Source organism: Pinus tabuliformis, chromosome 6 (assembly GCF_031772625.1).
Source record: "Pinus tabuliformis cultivar Carrire ecotype Pingquan chromosome 6, CPIR1, whole genome shotgun sequence".
Classification (NCBI taxonomy): Eukaryota; Viridiplantae; Streptophyta; class Pinopsida; order Pinales; family Pinaceae; genus Pinus; species Pinus tabuliformis.
Genome location: NC_142292.1, coordinates 1,251,320,575 through 1,251,336,389, shown reverse-complemented (window position 1 = coordinate 1,251,336,389; position 15,815 = coordinate 1,251,320,575). Strand labels below are relative to the sequence as shown.

General features: G+C 41.5%; 1 pseudogene; it reads right to left on the bottom strand.

Moving 5' to 3' along the window:
- Positions 1 to 213: 213 nt before the first annotated feature.
- On the bottom strand, positions 214 to 15,325 carry LOC149263203 (uncharacterized; annotated as a pseudogene).
- Positions 15,326 to 15,815: the final 490 nt, after the last annotated feature.

Sequence of the window (15,815 nt, the reverse complement as noted above, 5' to 3'; positions counted from 1 at the left end):
CTCGGAGCTTTAAGAACATAACCTTATGTGTTTTCATTGAGATCCCTTCTCTAATTTTCTGTATAGATTTCCTTTATCTTTTCTTTAAAACAATAAACTACCCAATATAAGGAAATGTTCATCTATCTAGTTGTCATTATCCAAATATCATGCTAAAAATGTTTACACAAAGTTCCTCATCTGTTGAATGTTATGTTTGTCTCTTTGATAACATTATGAGGAAATTATGCCACATTGAAAAGTTGATTTTCCACCTATATTGTCTCTATTTTTGTTGGTTGAAATTGTGCCATGGCCAATAGTATGTAAATATGATATTCCTTTATTCTTTGAGACTATCCCACATTTATAGTCACTAGCAACCTTTCTACATACAAAACCTATATCTTCACCTCCCAACCTTGACTTAGGCCTTGTCTTGATTGGAGCTCCAAGGAAAACACCTACAACACTACTAAAACCCTTGTTTGGGGTGACTAGAGTGCTTGGGGCATTCTGATTTGACCCATAATATGAATCCACTATCAGAGAGATTTATTTTTTCATCTTTATACTGCTTTGAGAGAATCACCTCCAAGAATGATCCACACACTGATTGAATAAAAGTTTCTTCATTGGAAGCGTCATCACTTGGTATACTAATTTTTCTATCATCATCACTAACTAGACCATCAGTATTATGTGCTTTTGATTTAGAGTATTTCTCATAATGCAAATCCAAAACATGCACTATGCATGACCTTGACTAGGGAGACATATTTAGAGCTTTAGCAAAATCTAGTGAGTCACATTGATTTGTATTTCCTAAACTAGGTATAGTGTGTTGGAAATAATATTGAGACGGGGGGTGAATCAGTATTAGTCAAGTCAATGTTATTTTTCATTTCCCTATTCTGATTTATATACGCTACTTCAATGAAGGTAACCCGCGTGTACACGCAACTGTGTTTAAGGAAACCAGCGTATATCCAACAAGCTTAAGATTCAGTTAATTCATCATATGTTGTTCTTTAATGAGTGATTCATTAACCATATAAACAGTAACCATGTGCAATAATATCAAAACAAATCAAAACACACATGAACACCAAGATTTAAGGTGGAAACCCAATGTGGGACAAAAACCACCTACTACTGTCTTCTTTTAATATAAGAAAACCCTGTTTACAATCTTGTACCGGTGCAGACTCATACCAGTATGTAGGCACCCACCTACGGAAGGCTACAACCTTCTCTCATTCTCCAGCTTCTACTGGAAGGGAGCTACAACCCCCTAGCTCTTGTACTAGCCGATCCATTTACTAGTACGTAGGCATCGGCCTACTGAGGGCTCCAACCTTCACTCATTTTCTAGCTGTTACTGGAAGGGAGCTCCAACCCCCTGGTTCTTGTACTGGCTGATATGTTTACCAGTACATAGGCGCCAACCCACAGAAGGCTACGACCTTCTTATTTCTTCTAGGGACCACATTTCATAAATTTTCAGATCGAATGCTCCTAGTACACAACAATACACATGAAGGCCACTGTTACACAGTAATTTGTCACTGCCTTCCTGTCAGTCACCCTACTATGCCAATCACTAAGTTCATGCCTTCTGAACTGGCCCAAAAACCCATTTTTCTAAAGTTCTATTCATCAGCGCGTCTGTTTGCAAAATACCCGCGACGACTGGCGCTCCATAGTGTATTCCGCACGCTGCCAGCTCGGAAGGACATCACTTTTCCGCCCTGGTCGCCAGCGCGCCTTTCCCGTGTTCTTCCGCGCTGACATGACTGTCCTAGTTATGTAGACGCGGCGACATCGCGTCAGTTGCCTCATAATCCGCGCTGATCCAGTTTGGACGAATTTGTTCAAACAACCAGCCTTCCAGATAACTCCAGGCTTGGTTGTTAGCTTTGTGAATGTCGACTCCCTTCTATGGCATGTCTGTTCGACCCTTTGCAACCATTTCCCTCAAAGATAAGCTCATCCTTCCACCCTTTTAGGAGGCTCCTTCTCCTACATATACTTCCACCATTACCATGAGCAGCTAGTTAGACATAGCTTGGATTGTATAGAGCTTATAGTGCTCAGATTGCTGCTACTATAGGTATTTGGTGTGCTAGGTGTGGAAGTGATTGATTGCTTAGGGAAGGTTGTTTTGTGTTGCTTGTGTGAGAGAGAGAGTTGTTTGTCTTGGGAGAATCATCCTCAAAGGTGAATGCTTGAGATACATGCTGACTGGCCCCTCCTGAGAAGGTTACCGACGTCAGAACATTTGGTTGTACTCTTCTCTATTCTGATTAATAATAGATGACTGCTATTATTGTTCCATTCTCATTTGTACTTGCAATGGTTAAATGTGAATTACATCTTTTCTGACCGATGTATGGTTGCTTTTACTAGATTTCACGCTTGCGTTTGTTTCCTCTTCGTGTGTGCAGGTATCTATTCGCGGAGATCGCGGAGGATCGTGATCAGCCAAAACGAAGGAGCGAAGGCAACATCTCTTCGTCAAACGACAGCGCTGGAATCCAAGTAGGTGCTCTTTACCTCTTGTTTAATTGTAATTAGGAACATGCATAGCAGCATTGTTTGATTGTTGCTAGACCCTTGCTGGGCTAGTAGGGATCGCCTCTATCCGTAGAGGGGATTTACCTCTCCAACAATTTGGCGACTCCGCTGGGGATCAGCCTTTTTGTCTCTTGAGTCCACTTTTGTGTTTGACTTTGATTGGTCTCTTTTTCCGAGATTCTGGGATTGTCTCTCTGCTTATAAACTTTCTGGGTACATCTGGGAAGTGTCTTGATTGTTAGAAGGCTTTTGCTTTTGGTTTGGGAAGTTTTTGCTTTGGCTTTGCTTGTTTTTTATCCTCAGCGCGTTTTAATTCAGAACAGTCGCGCTGACATCGCGCCCCTGTTCCTTTGGTATCCTTTTCATCGCGCCCTTACGTCTAACAGTCGCGCTGACCTCGTTTTTAGAGACAGCGCGCTTTATTCGTGTCCTTCCGCGCTGGCATCGCGTCCCCGCTTCTTTGTGATCTGTGTCATCGCGTCTGTGTGGTTTCTTTCCGCGCTGACCTCATTTTTCTGAGACAGCGCGCTTTATCCTTGTCCTTCTGCGCTGACATCGCAAAGTTGCTACAGGGCTCCTCCTGTCAGCGCCGAGTTGCTGAAGGCTACCCGCGCTGGTCCTATAAAGTTCATTTTTGACCAAATTAGCCTCCTGAACCTCTTGCTTTGACTATCCCTTCTTCTCTCCACCTGCTTTGTGACTTGCTTTTCACTGTCTGAACTCTGAACTCCTTGATTGTGAAGTCTAGATCCATAGGGTTCCGATTTTGCTTAGTTTTTGGTGTTGCGAATACCTTCCCTTTTGCTTTCGCTGCTTGGTTTGTGTTTACACCATCACTTTTTCGATTGCTGAATGGTTTTGAGTCTCTAATTGACTGGTTGTAACTCTCATCCTTCGGGTGTTTGCCCTTTTCTGTTGATTTTGCACTCTAGCCCTAGGGTATCTAGTGGCCGTGTGTGTGTCAAGCCTTCCGTGGGGATTTTGTTTTCTCGTTTGACCAGCCAACTTCAGATTTGTTGCGTGCACTTGTTCAGTGATTGTTGGAGTGTCTTTGGTTGTGTTTCCGTGCAATTTCTCGCTTTCCCCCTTGTTTCAATCCTTGCTTGACTTGCCGAGCTTTGATCACATAGCTCGTGCAGAACTTAGTTTTCCTTTTGATTTGGGAATCTTTGTTGAGTGTTTTGGGAACTTTGTGTGCTTTCATTAGGCAATTGCATTTTGCTTGGTGTTCTGGTTCCTCCAAATTATTTTAGATGCTTCGTGTCACTGAAAGAAAATCAAACTAGTGGCTTTGCTTTTAAAAATTGAAAAGGAAAAGAATGTTTCATTGATTTGCATTTTCAAAAGAAAAAGTTTCCTTTCCTCGCTTTTAGTTGCATTAGGCTGTTTGATTGATTGTGTTCGTTTTGTTTGATTGAAATCTCTTTACCCTTCTATAGCTAGAATTCATCAAACAAAATGATTCTCTTTGACATGTAGTTTGCATCTAGGTAATTGTGAGAGAACATACGATAGGACCTGAAATCGAAACTTAATCTCAAGATCAACTATAAAATGAACCGAATGAATCTAAAAACGCATTGGAACTAAACGCAAATATCTAGAGGTCTAGGTTAGAGACGTGTTCCGGCGTCTTTAAACATAGTCACTGTTGTTTCACATTACGGTTGGGTGATTCCTCCTTCTGTGACTCGATAGTGGTCTAACACGGACTGTGCTCCCACGTACCGTCGCGTATATAGGGAGACCCCACTAGGCTTTTATCCTTTATCCATAGGAAGCCGAGTCTGCCGCCTTGTGAACCGTAACGCACCGAACACAGCATTCGGGAAGATTGGCTGCAGTACGGAAAGTCCTTGGCTCTCATATGATTGCTGAGGTGTATAAGCAGTTTTACGGGTCGCTTGGTAAGCCTTATACCTAGAGTCTCCAGAGCAGTCACTTTTGATCCTTTTCAGACTCCCTAAATGAAAAGGTGCCTGTGAGCGTCTTGTCACTTCGTGCTCATTAAACATTCGAAGGAGACTAGAGTCATCTTTTCGTCCTTTTCTCGACTCTTGAAACATGAAAAGGTCAAGTTCAGTTCCTGTGTCTTAAAAATTTATTTGGCCACGATAACATCACCTGATTAGATCTCGTGTGCGTTAGCTTGAGTAGGTTTCGTTTTCGTTTGCTATGGCAACTTTTCCGGTATTCACTAACCCAGGTTCCCCATCAGATGGGAATCCAGGACAATTCCCTCCTCTTGGGAATGTTGGTGCTCCGTATATGGCGACGTTGTCCCTACCAGGGTTAACTGTCGGGTTGCCTGTGTGGTTATTTTCAACCTCTTTGGTCCCTACCGTATTGGCTGTTAGTCCATCAGTCCCTCCACCTGAACGACATCATGTTGATCCTAAGGTGGATCTCTCCCCCTCGATGCCTACTTCTACGTCGTCCTCTTGTACTTCGCCTGGTGAAATTATCGATGTGAGTAACCAGGTGGCTAAGAAGAAGAAGAGGAAGACCAAGAAGAATAAGTCCCCTCAGGGAGAGCCTACACACATAGTCCCCCTCTCAAGTCCAGCTATCCACTCCAGTACACCTGAAGTCGGGTCACCTTCTTTTCTTCCGCGGAAGGTTAAGTTTCCTTGTCGATTATGCAGGGAGGACCATCTGCTTCGTGATTGTCCTGGCATTCCCAGGGTATTAGAAGTTTGGTCCCACGATCCGGCCCGCCCTTCATCGTCCACTAATGATCATGGCGATGCTACCTCATCAGTTGGGAATGGCAAGGGAAAAGGGAAGATTCGAATTCCCTGTAGACTTTGTGAAGGCAATCATCCCCTTCACCTTTGTCCACTCATGGATAAAGCCTCCACTATTTTGGAAAGTCTCCCAGCTCCTTCACCCCAACTCCCCGTTGGATATCAACGTCTTTCTGCAGCTGCAGATCATTCGCCTCCCGACAATGAGATTGGTTCACATTTTTCTCTTGTCCAGGCCCCTCTTCCCGAACCTGGCTGTGTCCAGCCTGTTCCAGACCAACCATTGGTCGGAAAGAGTGTTGACTGGAGTCCACCTCCTGTCGACCACCCTGTTTCGGAAGAGCAAAATTCCCATGTTCTTCTCGTCTCATCGAATTCTCCTGAGCTTGATAATGGTTTGCCCGTCCCAACCTCTCCGGAGAATCCCGATTCGGTTCCTTCCGAGCAGGGGGGCACCCATATGGTTCCCCCACCAAGTAGTTCGGTCATTTCCTTCGATTGGAGTTGTTTGACTACCCCTCCCCTTCCATCCCATGTGCCTTTCTGGGTCACCGCCTATGCCTCTCATATGGCATTGCCTGGCACTGTGTTGGATGAAGGCGCATCGGTTAGTCTTATGCCCGTTACTACTTGGCAGGCTTTGGGTTCCCCATCGCTTGTACCTGTCGCACCGAATCTCACCGCCTTTGACAGAGGAACGAGTCAACCATTAGGGATCCTTCCACAGTTTCCTATTACTTTGGGACGCAAGACCGTCTATATAGACGTCTCGGTTACCCAAGGTTCTTTAGACTTCAGTCTTCTCCTCGGTCGTGACTATGTGTATGCCATGGGAGCCCTTGTTTCTTCACTTTTCCGTGTGGTTTTCTTTCCACACGATGGAAGAATAGTGACGATCAATCAATTATCGTTCGTTCGTCCACAAGCCCCTCCGGCACAATTGTCCTTCCCTCCTGGTTTTCATCCACCTGTTGCATCTGTCTCACCCCAGATCAACTACGTGGCCACCTCCCCCGTGCCTATATCCAGCAATGTCGCCGTCGTGCATAGTGTCCTGGGGGCATTGGGTCCTGACTTCCGAGATATTGACCTCCCACCGGGAGCGCCGCTCTTGGAAGCCCCGACTTCCTGTTCATTATGATGAAGTTCGGGTGGAGCATAGTTCTTTTCCTGTGTCAAGCTCCTTAAAAAATGAAACTAGGTCTGGTCGGAGCATAGTTCCTGAGCTTGTGCCAAGCTCGTTAACAAATGAAACAAGGGTTATGAGGATAGTTCTTTTATTGTGTCAACCTCATTAAAACATGAAACAACTCCCTTTCCAAATCGAGTCTTTTGATTAAGATCTCGTAAAATACAAGTCGAGTCTTTCATAGATCTCAAGAGTGAACCTTCATTCCATCCACTTTGTTGAATGTAATGAAGCTTGGGGGGCATGTACCTCGATTTGCGTTATTATGCTGGGGGCATGCGAACTGATAACAAGCATATTTTTTCGTTTCAAGCTTGTGTAAAAATGAAATCGAATCCAAGCAAAGTTCTCCATGGTTCAAGCTTGTGTAAAAATGAACCCATACCCGCTTTACATCTCGTGATTTCTATCTTCATCTGCTAAATTCTGCTAGATGAGCCTTGGTTGTTTTCATTCCATCGCCACCATCTCTTTGGCCGATCATATGTTCTCACTTCGTTGTTTATCCTTTCTTGAGGAACCACAACGATGAGTGGTTTTATTAGCCCGCCTCTTGACCATTACATGTTTTGAGCAGTTCCACCATTTCCGGAACCAGATGCTACCTTTTATACCACTCGTTCCTCTAGGACGAGTCAGCTTTAAGCTCTTTTCTGACTCGTAAAATGTGAAAAGATTGCCAAGTATTTTTCCCTTTTTGACTCGTTAAAGAGAATAAAAATGGAGGTCTGCTTTCAGCTCTTTTCCGACCGTTTAAAGATGAAAAGATTGCCGAGTTTCACCTTGACTCGTTAAAAAGAATGAGAGGCGGTCGTTTTAAGCTCTTTTTCCGACCGTGTAACTTAAAAAGATTGCCGGGTGTTTGTCGTTTCACACTTGATATCGGTTCTAAAACGACGTGCTTCTGACCGCTTTTTTACTTTTTCGGGTCGAAGGCACTATCCACGAAAAGTACTCCTCGGTCGTAATGATCGGGCGGTTCTTTCGAGCATAGTTTTATACTTTTTCGGGCTCGAGAGACACAACTATACGAAAAAGGACCCCCCTGGAGTCTCCTTTTCCGCAATCTTTTCAGACTCTCTAAACAAGAAAAGATGCCGAGTTTTTCCTTTGTCAGGCTCGTTAAATACTTGATGACATCGGACATTGTCAAAATGACACTCTTCAAGCATATGATATCCCCGTCAAGCTTGTCATCCAAAAATAACCGGGGTACCTGCCAGAAATGGTGGGGAAAATGGAACTGTAATCATAGTCGTGTCGGCAGTATGTCGCTCTTGAACATGGCACTCTTCTGCTTCGTGTCTGGGTGGGACCATCTCATCTTGTTTTTCACTGGCCTCCGTGGGTTTGGGTTATCCTATTCGACCTCTCATCTGCCCATCGCCATCATCACTATACCTTTTGCTCATTTGATGTCCAATACTGCCAAACCCGCTACAGTGCCACCGATATGTTCGAGAGAAGTTGACCTCTGCAATAGTACAACCTCATCTGCTATCTCACACAAATCATTTTTCCTCTGTCTCGCGTCGATGATGTGGGAAACATTATGGCCCACCTTCGATCAAAGTCACTTCCTGTCGACTTCAGCTCATTATCCGGGAAGGTGACTTAGAGACTCCCTTCAGGTGCCTTAGAGCCTGCATGCCTCAATGGCAGGTTCTTCGTGTTCGACGTGAGGTTTACATCATTGGCCTCCGATCGAATGATTCCGTGGGTGTTCGACACCAGCTCATTGATTCACATGCCGTGGATTGTACCTATAGTACCTTGAGGGCCATTGTCATTATTGGTGGTACCTCTCGCGTCTGTTAACAGTTTTCATCATTGACTGGTAATCAGACGATGTTCATGCATGTTCGACATCAACCCATATATTCGCATGCTTGAACTTGTACTTTGTTCGGATCGGGACAGAGCGCAAGACCCTGGATCCCTGTCTGTTATGGTCCAGGTTGCGATTTTGTGGATGATCATTACATGACTCATTGATGGATGGCTGCGCCCATACCTGAGTCGTCATGGATGGCTGCGACCATACCTTATCATTATTATGGTCCCTTTAGCTGGGTGGCTGCGTCCATTCCAACAGACCTTTTCGCATGTCTTTTTGGATGGCTGTGCCCATGCCTAGACTGCATGTACTTGATTATCAGAGATATTTCGGTCCTTCCTGGTGGTGTTCCAGTTCGGCGTGTGTTGTAAAGCATTTCACCCCTCCCACTCTCTCGGTCTTCATGCTTTAGGGGGCATCTGTTACACAGTAATTTGTCACTGCCTTCCTGTCAGTCACCCTGCTGTGCCAATCACTAAGTTCATGCCTTCTGAACTGGCCCAAAAACCCATTTTTCTAAAGTTCTATTCATCAGCGCGTCTGTTTGCAAAATACCCACGATGACTGGCGCTCCATAGTGTATTCCGCGCGCTGCCAGCTCGGAAGGACATCACTTTTCCGCATTGGTCGCCAGCGCGCCTTTCCCGTGTTCTTCCGTGCTGACATGACTGTCCTAGTTATGTAGACGCGGCGACATCGCGTCAGTTGCCTCATAATCCGCGCTGATCCAGTTTGGGCGAATTTGTTCAAACAACCAGCCTTCCAGATAACTCCAGGCTTGGTTGTTAGCTTTGTGAATGTCGACTCCCTTCTATGGCATGTCTGTTCGACCCTTTGCAACCATTTCCCTCAAAGATAAGCTCATCCTTCCACCCTTTTAGGAGGCTCCTTCTCCTACATATACTTCCACCATTACCATGAGCAGCTAGTTAGACATAGCTTGGATTGTATAGAGCTTATAGTGCTCAGATTGCTGCTACTATAGGTATTTGGTGTGCTAGGTGTGGAAGTGATTGATTGCTTAGGGAAGGTTGTTTTGTGTTGCTTGTGTGAGAGAGAGAGTTGTTTGTCTTGGGAGAATCATCCTCAAAGGTGAATGCTTGAGATACATGCTGACTGGCCCCTCCTGAGAAGGTTACCGACGTCAGAACATTTGGTTGTACTCTTCTCTATTCTGATTAATAATAGATGACTGCTATTATTGTTCCATTCTCATTTGTACTTGCAATGGTTAAATGTGAATTACATCTTTTCTGACCGATGTATGGTTGCTTTTACTAGATTTCACGCTTGCGTTTGTTTCCTCTTCGTGTGTGCAGGTATCTATTTGCAGAGATCGCGGAGGATCGTGATCAGCCAAAATGAAGGAGCGAAGGCAACATCTCTTCGTCAAACGACAGCGCTGGAATCCAAGTAGGTGCTCTTTACCTCTTGTTTAATTGTAATTAGGAACATGCATAGCAGCATTGTTTGATTGTTGCTAGACCCTTGCTGGGCTAGTAGGGATCACCTCTATCCGTAGAGGGGATTTACCTCTCCAACAGCCACATTTCATCTAATTTTCATACTGGACCCATCAACAACATTGAAGCTCAAAGTCAATCACCACTGTGATACAACCATTAAATACATCTGCATTAACCAATCATTGAAACTCAATCATAAATCTCTGAATCACCCACAACTAAATCACTAAAGTCCCATCATCACTAAAGCAAATCACAATCAACCAATCAATCTAAACATTTAGTATACTGTCATCAAAAACACAGTCACCAGAACAGAGAGCAGAACCCAGTATTCTGCAACAATAGCCAGATCCAACTGCAACCTCAAATATTATATCTCATAATGTATACGCTACTTTGATGAACCGAACCAGCGTGTATACGTGCTTTTACCAAATCCAACCAGCATATACATCTGTAAATATTAATTCATAATTTTGCAGCTATTCCAGACTTCAATCATGCCCAGATCATAACATTTATAAAACAACACATGCATCAATATTCAGATCTAGATTATACATTATCAAATCATATAATGATAATTCATTTCAAGCCTTAAGATCCTTATCCATCATTAGATCTTATCCCTCATCAATGGTTAAAGTTCATCCTTGGTTCAAATCAACCAAAGCACCATCAGCTAATAACCTGCATACTAGATCTCACACTTCATCAGATATTCAATACTTGCTCCCCTTGGCCTAATGATCTTCTCCTCCTTATATAGTTTTAGGCCGTTCTCAATACCATGGACCAAAATCACTTAGGACCAATACCTTCGACCAAATACCTAGGGTCAATACCTCAACCCAAATACCTTGGACCAATACCATGGATCAAAATACTATGGACCAAATACCTCAGACCAAAAACTTAGTTTTCCAAGATATACATGCTTTTCCTTCTGTGAAAGTGCATGTTTATGTATACGCTACTTGTGTTCAGTGAACCTGCGTGTATACGCAGCTTGGTCAAAGTGAACCTGTGTATACCTCTCTTTCTTCATTCTTTGTTATTGTCATGCTACACTGTGATCTTTCATTTGAGTGAGTTGCCATCAAGGACAACACCTGTATCATAATGCCAACAATCTCCCCCTTTCATCTTGATGGCAACCACAACACCAAGTCACTCTCCCCCTTTGACATCAAAGGCAAAGGTCGGACCAAGATATTCTCCCCTTTTGATATACATTATGCTATCCATGCTCCCCCTGAGTACATGCTAAATTATCTAGTTGAGCTCCCCCTTTGTACATGATGAGATGCACTATTTCATCCATGCTCCCCCTGAGCATATGCAGAGTCTGCAAAAATATTTTCTAAAAGAATAACATGACTCTATAACTCAACTAAGTGAGTATGACCTTCCTATGACTCATACATACATCCATCTCCCAACCAAGTGGCGATATACCAAATTTGACTCATCCTCCCAACCAAGTGGGGATATACATGATAGAAAATTACATCGTCCATCCCATGTAAAGTGGGGATACAAATTACATCATATGACCAAAAAGGACTCATCAAAAGACTACAACAGACAAAGACAAATTATTACATCATGGGTCTTTATATGATCTTTACATTGAATGATATACATGACATTTATAATAGAGACCAAATATCTAAACAAGACCATGATATTCAACATCAACTATCATACACCATGTATGATCTACTCCATAAGTATTTTTCAACAACATCCAAACCAACAACCTGTATATGTCCATCATTAGTTCCCAAGATATGATAGTGTAAATATCATCAACCTGTGACAAAGTATGTCTCCATATATCAACTCATCCTCTTGATCTCATCAAGATCAACTTGCTTTGTTTCCTTAGTAGAAAGAGCCTTATCATAACCTTCCATGAATCAACTAAGCATATGTCATGTCTCTAAGCGGTAGAAAAAAAACATTCGCATCATATCATATGTATGTGAAAACACCATAGACATCATCTTTGATCATAACATAATTATCAAGAACTGCATGGTCTTTCCACAAGAATCTTCATTATATCATCACTAGGGAACATCCCACATCATCAACCATGATAATCGACATATGTGAGTATCAACCTATCATCATAAAGTAAGACTTCATCATCATTATTTGACTAAGTAAGCCATGTCTTCAAATATCCATATCTTCAAATAGATAAGTCTTCATGAGCCTTGCAATAACCCCATTCTTTTGGCCAACCAACAATATTTATCAATATGCAACTTAAGTAATCATCCTTGTATCAGTATACTGTATATCCATCAAAAAAATAGCAATATGTATCTAGTAAATCATGAGCTCATGGTCATTTATCAAGATTTCTTGATATCATCAACAGCAACAATCCTCAACCATGTGAGAGCCAAGAACTATAGGAATCCTGCATCATATCTACACCATATGAACTTTATGCATCTTTAAAGTCATGATGTCAGCAGCATAAAAGAAATAAATGGCTCATCATCAAATAATGAAGTTGTGTACTCAACCTTTGTACTTCTCCTTGTCCTTATGAAGATCATCATGTAGGAAACATATACGTACTATATGCATCATCAAAAATCATTTACAATCATCCATAAATCTGATATGAATACCAACTTATGCGATCCTAAATATCATCTAAGATTTTATCATGGGCAACTCATAACCGTAACATAGCAAGACATATAAGAATTATCATCATTGATTAGGTACCAAAGACTTCTAAACATAATGCCAACAATGCTTTATTAGAAGCATAGCATTTTCTCCCCCTGCACCTGTTCCACCTGTTCACTGTCAGATCTGATCATTGCATATGTTAGTAAGAAGTATCAAGACATCATCATCAATCAGATATACATCAAGTTATTAACAACTTGTGAGGATCAAAATCACTTCTAAATAACATCCATAGACTATATTCATCTATCATCATGACAAAAAATATAACTGATAATTGTCTAAAATATATCAAATAAGGTTTTCTGAGTCTGTCCCATTGCATTTTTCTTCAAACTGCATATACATGACTATGCAACTTCTAAATCGCATATATACGCGACTTGTCTTCACGTAACTTGTGTATGAGTGTTAGAACTTTGAAGTTCCATGCTTTCAGCTCCCTCTGAGTCTGTTATGTCTGTATACTTTGCTATGCCACATCTTTCTGACTGTACTTCATTTTTCTTCCATATCTTCGAGTGTGATGATGTTTTCTCCCTTTGGTATGGTGGCCAAAATTTTCTCATGCATTTCTTTGCTATATGTCCAAACTTGTTACAAGCATAACATCTTACATGTTTCATATTCCTTCTATAACAGTCAATGGCTTTGTGACCAAACATATTGCAAGAAAAACAATATCCCTTAAAGAACCTGGAACATGATGATCTTTCTGTGTGATGGTCTTGAACCATTCTACTTCTGCATCTGGCTGCAACATGTCCAAAATTATGACATATAAAATATTCAACATTATTCATTGGAGGAAATAACCGACTATCACTTTCACGGTTAGGAGTAAAATATTGTCTTTGAAGACTTTCCTTCCTTGGTTGTTGATGGGGTTGACCTCTCATCTCCTTGTTGAACATTTTAGATTTTGCATTAGATTTCCTTGCCTCACCTTGTGAGCTAGATTCACCTTCAACATATTCATGAAAATCAAGACTAGTTTTGATGGTAGGAGACCTTTTACTACTAAGAATATTATCCAATATCTTAGTATTGTCTTGAAATCGTAATAGTTTATCCTTTTCTTCTAATTTACATTTTAAGATATTTACCTCAACCTGATATTGCTCTTCCTTTTCTAGATGTTGCTTCTTCAAGATTTCTTCAGCCTTTCTTCCTTCTTCCACTTGTTGCCTTAATTTGAGAATCTCATTTTCTTGTTCTTCATCTGCTTGAGGTAGTTCTTCATTCTGCTTATTTTCTAGATCTTCTTTTAGAGGGAGGATCTCATCTTCAAGACTTATATAATAACTGGATCTGTCATGAAGTCTCTTGATTGTTATATTCTGATCATTTATTTCATTTCTTAATGATATCACTTCATCCTGCAGCTTTTGACATTATCTTCCTTTTCCTTGTACTGCTTCCTTACTTTGTTTCCTTCCTTTGGCTGAGCTTTTAATATGGTAACTTCTTCTTTGAAGGCACACTCCCTTTTGTTAAATAGATCTTGTTGATCTTTGATTTTATCTGTGAGTCTTTTAACTTCTGTCTCTATGTTTCTTTCACTATCACTTCTAATATCTCCAAATTTGCATGAACAAAGAAAAGTATCACTAGAAGACCAAAAATTTGTACCTGATGCTTCATTTGCTTGTCCATTTTCAATCTGAGGCAATTCGGAATCTAAATACTTGCTTCCACCTAATGGCCAATTGTCTCTCCTGCTGTTGTTGTTCCTATGAGTTGTCTTCTTCTTCTGAGGCGCTTTCTTCTTTAGCTTCTTTCCCATTGTTCTATGGATCTCCTTCAAGCGATCAAGCTTCTACCAAAGGACCTGCTCTGATACCAATTTTTGGAAGTAATACTGAGAGGGGGGGTGAATTAGTATTAGTTAAGTCAAAATCACTTAGGACCAAAATCACTTAGGACCAATACCTTGGACCAAATACCTAGGGTCAATACCTCGGACCAAATACCTTGGACCAATACCATGGATCAAAATACCATGGACCAAATACCTCGGACCAAAAACTTAGTTTTCCAAGATATACGTGCTTTTCCTTCTGTGAAAGTGCATGTGTCTGTATACGCTACTTGTGTTCAATGAACCTGCGTGTATACGTAGCTTGGTCAAGGTGAACCTGTGTATACCTCTCTTTCTTCATTCTTTGTAGTCTGATATGTAATTGTTTGTTGTTGTCATGCTGCACGGTGGTCTTTCATCTGAGTGAGTTGCCATCAAGGACAACACATGCATCATAATGCCAACATAGTGTTGGTATTTAAGCTCATTTTATGATTCTTTTCCTCTGAATCTAGGCATTTGTCAAAGCATAAGGTACGGGCAACACTGAGCTTAGACTTATGGACATTTCAAGTCCTTTTAGTCTTGGTGGGGTTATGTGATGGAGCGTGGCCGTCATCGTCATCAAATATCACCATTGAGTTATGAGACTTTTTAGGTGCAAAGATGAATTCCTATGAACCAGAATCCAATGGGTAAAAAGTACTCATCTTCAGGGTCTTGGCATCACTCTAGGGATTCTATGCAAACCTTTTCATTCCACTTTAATCCCTCATCATAATAGAAATTGCCAAAATCACTCCTTGTCGTAGAAGAAATTTTGGCTAATGGAGTTAGGTTGGTAACTAGACTCCTATCATTATCCCTATCAACAACAGGTGTTACAAATGCCATTGCCAATATGACATTGTCCATTGAAGGGCCCACCAGTTTGACCTTTTCACTAAACTTGGTCTCCTCTATAACCATTCCCTTCTTTGTTTGAGAAGGAAACTCCAATGGATGCATGGTTCCTTTAGCCAATTGTTGCATATATAGTTGGAGTCTAAATGCACAAAGGGCCTATTTCAATTGGGATTAGATCAAACATGAGGAAGGTAGTTCAATGGAGTGCAATGAAATGTATTTGAGCAGTCTAGGATAGGGGACTATGCTTCAGTGGAATGGAGGTAAATATACTATAAATATATCTTTGTGATGCAATGAGGGGATATTATTAGTGAGTCCTGGTATTGTACCAAGAAATTTGAAACTCCCAAGGGATCCTCAACTCAAATTATCAACTCAGGGTTCTATTGAAGGCTCAAAATTCTTTTCCTACAACATTATACAGGAGACCACCTGGTCCGGAACTTAAAGCATCTCCTTTTCCATTTGGAATGGTGGTTCCAATTGGCTAAACTAGGTCCACTTACCTTTTCCCTATTTCTATCGATGTAAGATGTGTCTTTAGTTACCAATAGGCAAGGACATTGGATCAATTTTTCTTGTCGATCAG